General features: G+C 39.7%; 1 protein-coding gene across 1 annotated transcript in view; it reads right to left on the reverse strand.

Annotated features, from left to right (window-relative positions):
* The window catches only part of LOC135482297 (DNA-binding protein D-ETS-3-like), a 51,372-nt gene extending 45,591 nt beyond the window's left edge, over positions 1 to 5,781 (reverse strand). The window contains exon 1 of the mRNA XM_064762212.1: positions 5,676 to 5,781. The gene's annotated coding sequence lies outside the window, so the exon portion shown is untranslated. The remainder of the gene's footprint in view (positions 1 to 5,675) is intronic.
* Positions 5,782 to 6,000: the final 219 nt, after the last annotated feature.

Here is a 6,000-nt window from a genome sequence, read left to right on the forward strand (position 1 = left end):
AAATATTCTCCTGGTATAGTTTTTTCCTACATATACCATACACGAAATTACAAATAGTCTCATTACTTTTGAGTAAATTTCGAATGCCTGGTATATAAATTTAAAATAATAAGCCTAAATGCAAGTCTTCAAATCTTTCATAATAATATTTCAGAATTATAAACGGCTAGTGACGTGTAAAAGATAGCAACAAAATCACTGCATTTATTTTACCTATTTCCACTTGCTATGTATGTTGGGACTTGTCACATTATTGTATGTTATGTATGTTGGGGCTTGTCACACGATTGTATGTTATGTATGTAGGGGCTTGTCACACGATTTTATGTTATGTATGTAGGGGCTTGTTAGATGGTTGTATGTTATGTATGTAGGGGCTTCTCACACGATTGTATGCTATGTATGTTGAGGCTTGTCACATGGTTGTATGTTATGTATGTTGGGGCTTGTCACACGATTGTATGTTATGTATGTAGGGGCTTGTTACATGGTTGTATGTTAGGCATGTAGGGGCTTGTCACATGACTGTATGTTATGTATGTAGGGACATGTCACATGATTGTTTGTTATGTATGTAGAGGCTTGTCACACGATTGTATGTTATGTATGTTGGGGCTTGTCACATTATTGTATGTTATGTATGTTGGGGCTTGTCACACAATTGTATGTTATGTATGTTGGGGCTTGTCACACGATTGTATGTTATGTATGTTGGGGCTTGTCACATTATTGTATGTTATGCATGTAGGGGCTTGTCACATGACTATGTTATGCATGTAGGGACTTGTCACATGACTGTATGTTATGTATATAGGGGCTTGTCACATGATTGTATGTTATGTATGTAGAGGCTTGTCACATGGTTGTATGTTATGTAAGTAGGGACTCTTACGACATAAGATTAACCACAGAGATTCTGGAATGCCCATGCTCAGACAGAACTGACATTATAGACCAGGAATGTTAACGGTCCTACTGAACTAACGATGTTGACTTGGAATATCTAAACACAAATCGAACTGGCGATATCGATGGAATGTTTATTCTCCAATGGAACTGACGATATCGACATAGTATATAAATGTTCAAACGGAACTGAGTCAGACGATATCAACCTGGAATGTATGTGCTCAGACAGAATTCAATATATCGATCTGGAATGTATGTGCTCAGACAGAACTGACGATATCGGCCTGGAATGCCCATGCTCAGACAGAACTGACGATATCGGCCTGGAATGCCTATGCTCAGACAGAACTGACGATATCGGCCTGGAATGTCTATGCTCAGACAGACCTGACGATATCGGCCTGGGATGCCTATGCTCCGACAGAACTGACGATTATCGGCCTGGAATGTCTATGCTCCGACAGAACTGTCGATATCGCCCTGGAATGTCTCCGGTCCGACAGAACTGACAATATATATGGACCGAGGATGTCTCCGACAGAACTGACGATATCGGCCTGGAATGTCTATCCTCAGACAGAACTGACGATATCGGCCTGGAATGTCTATCCTCAGACAGAACTGACGATATCAACCTGGAATGTTTATCCTCAGACAGAACTGACGACATTAACGTTTTTGACACGAGATTACTAGCGGTCATTTCTGATGATTATTCTGATTGCATATTTTCAAGAAACCCATCACTGGATGTACAAGAGTAGTGATACATCTGTGATAGATTTTATCACGCGACGGTATTTCTACTAATACTACACAACTATCTCAAGACCGCCATGGCCCACCTAAACAACAATTCGTGTGAACTTGTCTAATGTGCACTGCATTTATTCTGTTTTGTACGAGCGCAATATCTGTATGTATGTAAGTTGAAGGACAAAACAACCCGCACGTAGGGCTCATTGATGACATTCGGTACTCAGCATTTTTGCACATTTCCACGTCTTGTCAACATATGATTAATATAATTAAAACTTTACAAATTTCGAGAAGTTTCTGTTAAAAATAAAAAAGTACAAATCCGCTTCCTGTTTATTTATACATGCTTAATTATAGTTTTAAAAAGATGAAGACAACAAAAGTTACATAGAGGAAATTGACGGCTATGATTAATTTGTTGTTATTCAAATGCAAATGATGGCCTTTGAATACGATGGCACGACATATGGGTACTCAACATACCTGGTGAGTGCAAAGGAAACATTCCACGCATGCAGTTTTTCTTAATTTATTTGTTCTTAATTAAGCTTGTCAAATAAAATCTCAGATGCATGTACACCTCACGCGACAAGACATCAGCATATATAATTATAGTGCAAAAAACCAAGATGAGAAAAATAATGATATATACCTCATGCGTATATTTCCTCATGCGTATCATATAAAGCACATATAGGCCTACTACCACCAGAGTATCGAGTGCCCACTGGTCACGGGCCATGCAGGTCATCTGACTTTTATCTCGGTGTGTTCATACAGCTTTGTGTCTTTGCCGACTTAATGGCCTAATGTTCAGAGTGTACACCTCGAAGCCAGTAAATCTCGGATCTGAGGTCATACCAAGGTTTATTTATGTGGCAATGGTACACTTGCTGCTGCCCCGTTTGTCGAATAGGATTGAGAGATTAGAGCAAGGAAACGGGACAGTTTTGTCCGGTGTCAGTCTAATGTGACTGGATGGGCTGTCATGCCCGTTGTCAATGGTGGCAGTACAGGTGGCGGCATGAACTCGCTTTGTCACAAGAAGAGTTTAACGTGTACACACGCCAAATGAATCCTAGTCGTTGTTTGACTGAAAACCTGTTAAGTATTGTCTAAAATCCCAAGCATAGATAGATATATTGACTGCACGGTAGAACATGTTAATAAGAGGCGTTTGAGTGTGTATAAACGTAAAATAACTATGCTTACAATAACTATATATGATCACGTATCCATATTTCAGTCTGTTTTCTCTGGAGGTAATGTCTAAGCTCCAGGAGATTTTCTTTTGTGTTCCTCTTGTTAATTAAGCCTGTGGATCCTGGCATAGACGTCGCAGACTAATGTGAATACTGCCAATTAAGACTGCAATAGACAAACGTCAATCCTGCCAATTAAGACCTCCACAGACGAATGTGGTTAGAATAAAGCAAAGTTAGGTTCCCTTCTCGTGAGTTATCAATTTGATCAATTTAGGCGCTATTAGAACCTACGTAAAGGAAAGTTTGGGTGACACGAGTGGCACCCTATGACGGCCACATTGAATTTTGACAAAATTGGCTATTAGTCAGATAGGTCTACACTGCGATGGTCTACTCAGGGCAAACCTGACAACGCCATAATGCCACTTTCCACAATACCATACTTCTAAGTCCATTGCCTAGAAGTGTACAACTTCCTTGTAGCTAGTATCTACGGCACAGTACACATGTTACGTCATCTGCTGAAGTTCGCGCCACCTGGTGGAGAAAAATGCCAACCTTTTGGGTGGAAATTGTGTACTGAATCTTGGGAAATTTAACTGTAAACGGCTGCTACAAGAACTGAGCAAACCTTGAAACTGTAACTCCGTATTTACAAACTGTAATTTCGCTGATCATTGTTGCTATGCTGTTAAGGACCCATTGCCTATTTTTATATTTCCAAGCAACTTTAAAACAACTTTCCGTTGTCGTAAAGTCTGTTTCGACACAACCGCGTTTGGCACCCATCATGCAACAGCTGTGTCTCAAACGTTTGCTTAGAAAGGATAATAGAGAGAAAGAAAAATGCACGACTGCACAGATACGTCACATAAGGTGTTAGAGATCGAAGAAAAATATATAGTGGCGTGGAGACTAGTTATAGGGAAGTTGGATACTTCTAGGCAATGGACTTCTGATAATACCAACATGTGAGTGCGGTAAGACGTTAAAACCAAACATACATGTACATACATATACAACTGCATGAACAATTCTTTACTACTAATCAAATAAATAGATAAATTTACTTATACCAAGTCACGTCCTTATGGGCTCCTCCAAGCCAAACAAGTGCACAAAGTATGTCAGATCATTTCTAGGTTACTAGGTGTTCTCAGCAAACACAAACACCTCCTCCCTGGGTCGACGCACATTATATCTTTTGCTCTTATCCTGGTTTCCGACAGGGGCGCACAGTGGCACGCGATGTATCCCTGTGTTGTAAGGTTGAATCATATAGGAAATTCTTAGTTCCAGTTACATTCTGACTCCCTCTATCATTATTCTACTAAGCGAACTGTTCACAGATTAACAGAAAAAAGGGTGTTTCCTTATACGTTTTCAATGAATGATTAAGCTCTCTACACCTTGTTTCCCAAAGTTTTTCCATTATAGAAAGCGTATGTCAACATTAGTAATTATATGGTCGCATGTACTTATAATAAATGTACACTGTTAGGTACTGAATGTCTGAATGTACTTGGTGTGGAAGGCTGCACGTCGTGACCCAGATAACAATGCCACGGCTTCATGGAACGCTTACATCACCAAACCATACCAAGATCAGCGGGAACGCCATTGGACAGTTTTTGTGTACCACGTGATTGACTTGTTACAACTCGCTCCAGTTTAAGTTATGAATGAAGTGAGTATCAGCACAACTCCCCCGCCAACTACACGTATATGACACCCACCTATCGAGCGTGTGTACGTCATACGTTTGTCACTCAGAGACAGAGTTAAAACCTGTGTTATCATGAGTGTTATGGATACATCATATATATCTGGCTGCTGGAATTTAAGAGGCCGTAAGCTGAGAATGTTACTAGCTTAGTTCCGTATCATGCAATACAGTGACCTATCTCTAACGTTTACCCTGTGCATGTGTACTTTGTTTGTACGCCCATCTAGCATTGCCCTACCCTGAAGTGCGGGGCACGCAGTCGTTGGCGGGAAGGTTAAATATACAATGTATATCCAGTGGTCTACTTGGGTACATATACCATTATGTCAGGGAGAGAACAAATAAGGCTTTTGATAGAGCAACAGAGCAGAAGTTCGCTCTATGAAATGCGGGGGAGCAGTTGTATGGGAAGCCGGAAGGTTGCTTCCACTGCAGGAAGTAGCCAGTTGGTATTCACATGTGGGCCTAAACTTGTAAGCATATGTTCCCAAACTACAGCTGAATGTACAAAGAATGATAGAGCAGAAATTAGATGACATCAAGTGATTATTTCCGCGAGTATGTCTGAAAATAGCTTTTCGAGAAACTACGAAAATGTGGTAGAACTTCGTTCAAGTGAGCGGTTCACGTGCGATAACTAAATATGACATGCATACCGTATAAAGTGTATATTGTTCTCTGCATCTTATGCAGTATAAAGCAATATAGTAGTGTAACGAAAGGCTCATTATGACTCAATATTTCGGCAGTTTACTTTGATAACTTAATTTCACCATGAACATTGCAGATATATATGGCATGGGGACTGATATTGCGTCAAAATGAACTTTGCGTTTTACGCACTTACACTACAATACGTTAAAACTAAGAAGTGGAAAACACTGTTTCAGGATATATAAAAAAGTCCACATCATATGCAAATAGCAACATATAGTGCTAAAATGGTATTAAAGAATATAGACCGTAAAGACATTTCTACAGCTGAAAAAAAATTTGAAACTACTTTTTAAACATTTTTTTAAATATACCACCATCGGGTAACAATACGATAGAAATAACAAATGTGCTTTACTTACCCACACAATAGCTTGTTTGTTACTCCGGCCCACAGATTCCCAGCGGTGGTCTTTTGTTTTTTCTTACATAAGAAATGAGGAGTGGGTGTATAGAAAGCCCTGTGTCACAAGACGAGGGATCTGCATTAACTGGAATGTAAAATTACGGACAGCCGTTTTTATACACTGGTGAAGACATAACCAAGCATTGAAGAGGGAGGATCTTTTATAAAGAAAATTGATGTTCTTCAGATAAATAAATTAATGTGTGAGTCAGTCGGTCACACTGATTTATTGGTTGAACGTGGTGACGGGATCAGGCACCATGGAATAGCCTACGCTTTGT

This window comes from Liolophura sinensis, chromosome 1 (genome assembly GCF_032854445.1).
Source record: "Liolophura sinensis isolate JHLJ2023 chromosome 1, CUHK_Ljap_v2, whole genome shotgun sequence".
In the NCBI taxonomy this organism is placed as follows: Eukaryota; Metazoa; Mollusca; class Polyplacophora; order Chitonida; family Chitonidae; genus Liolophura; species Liolophura sinensis.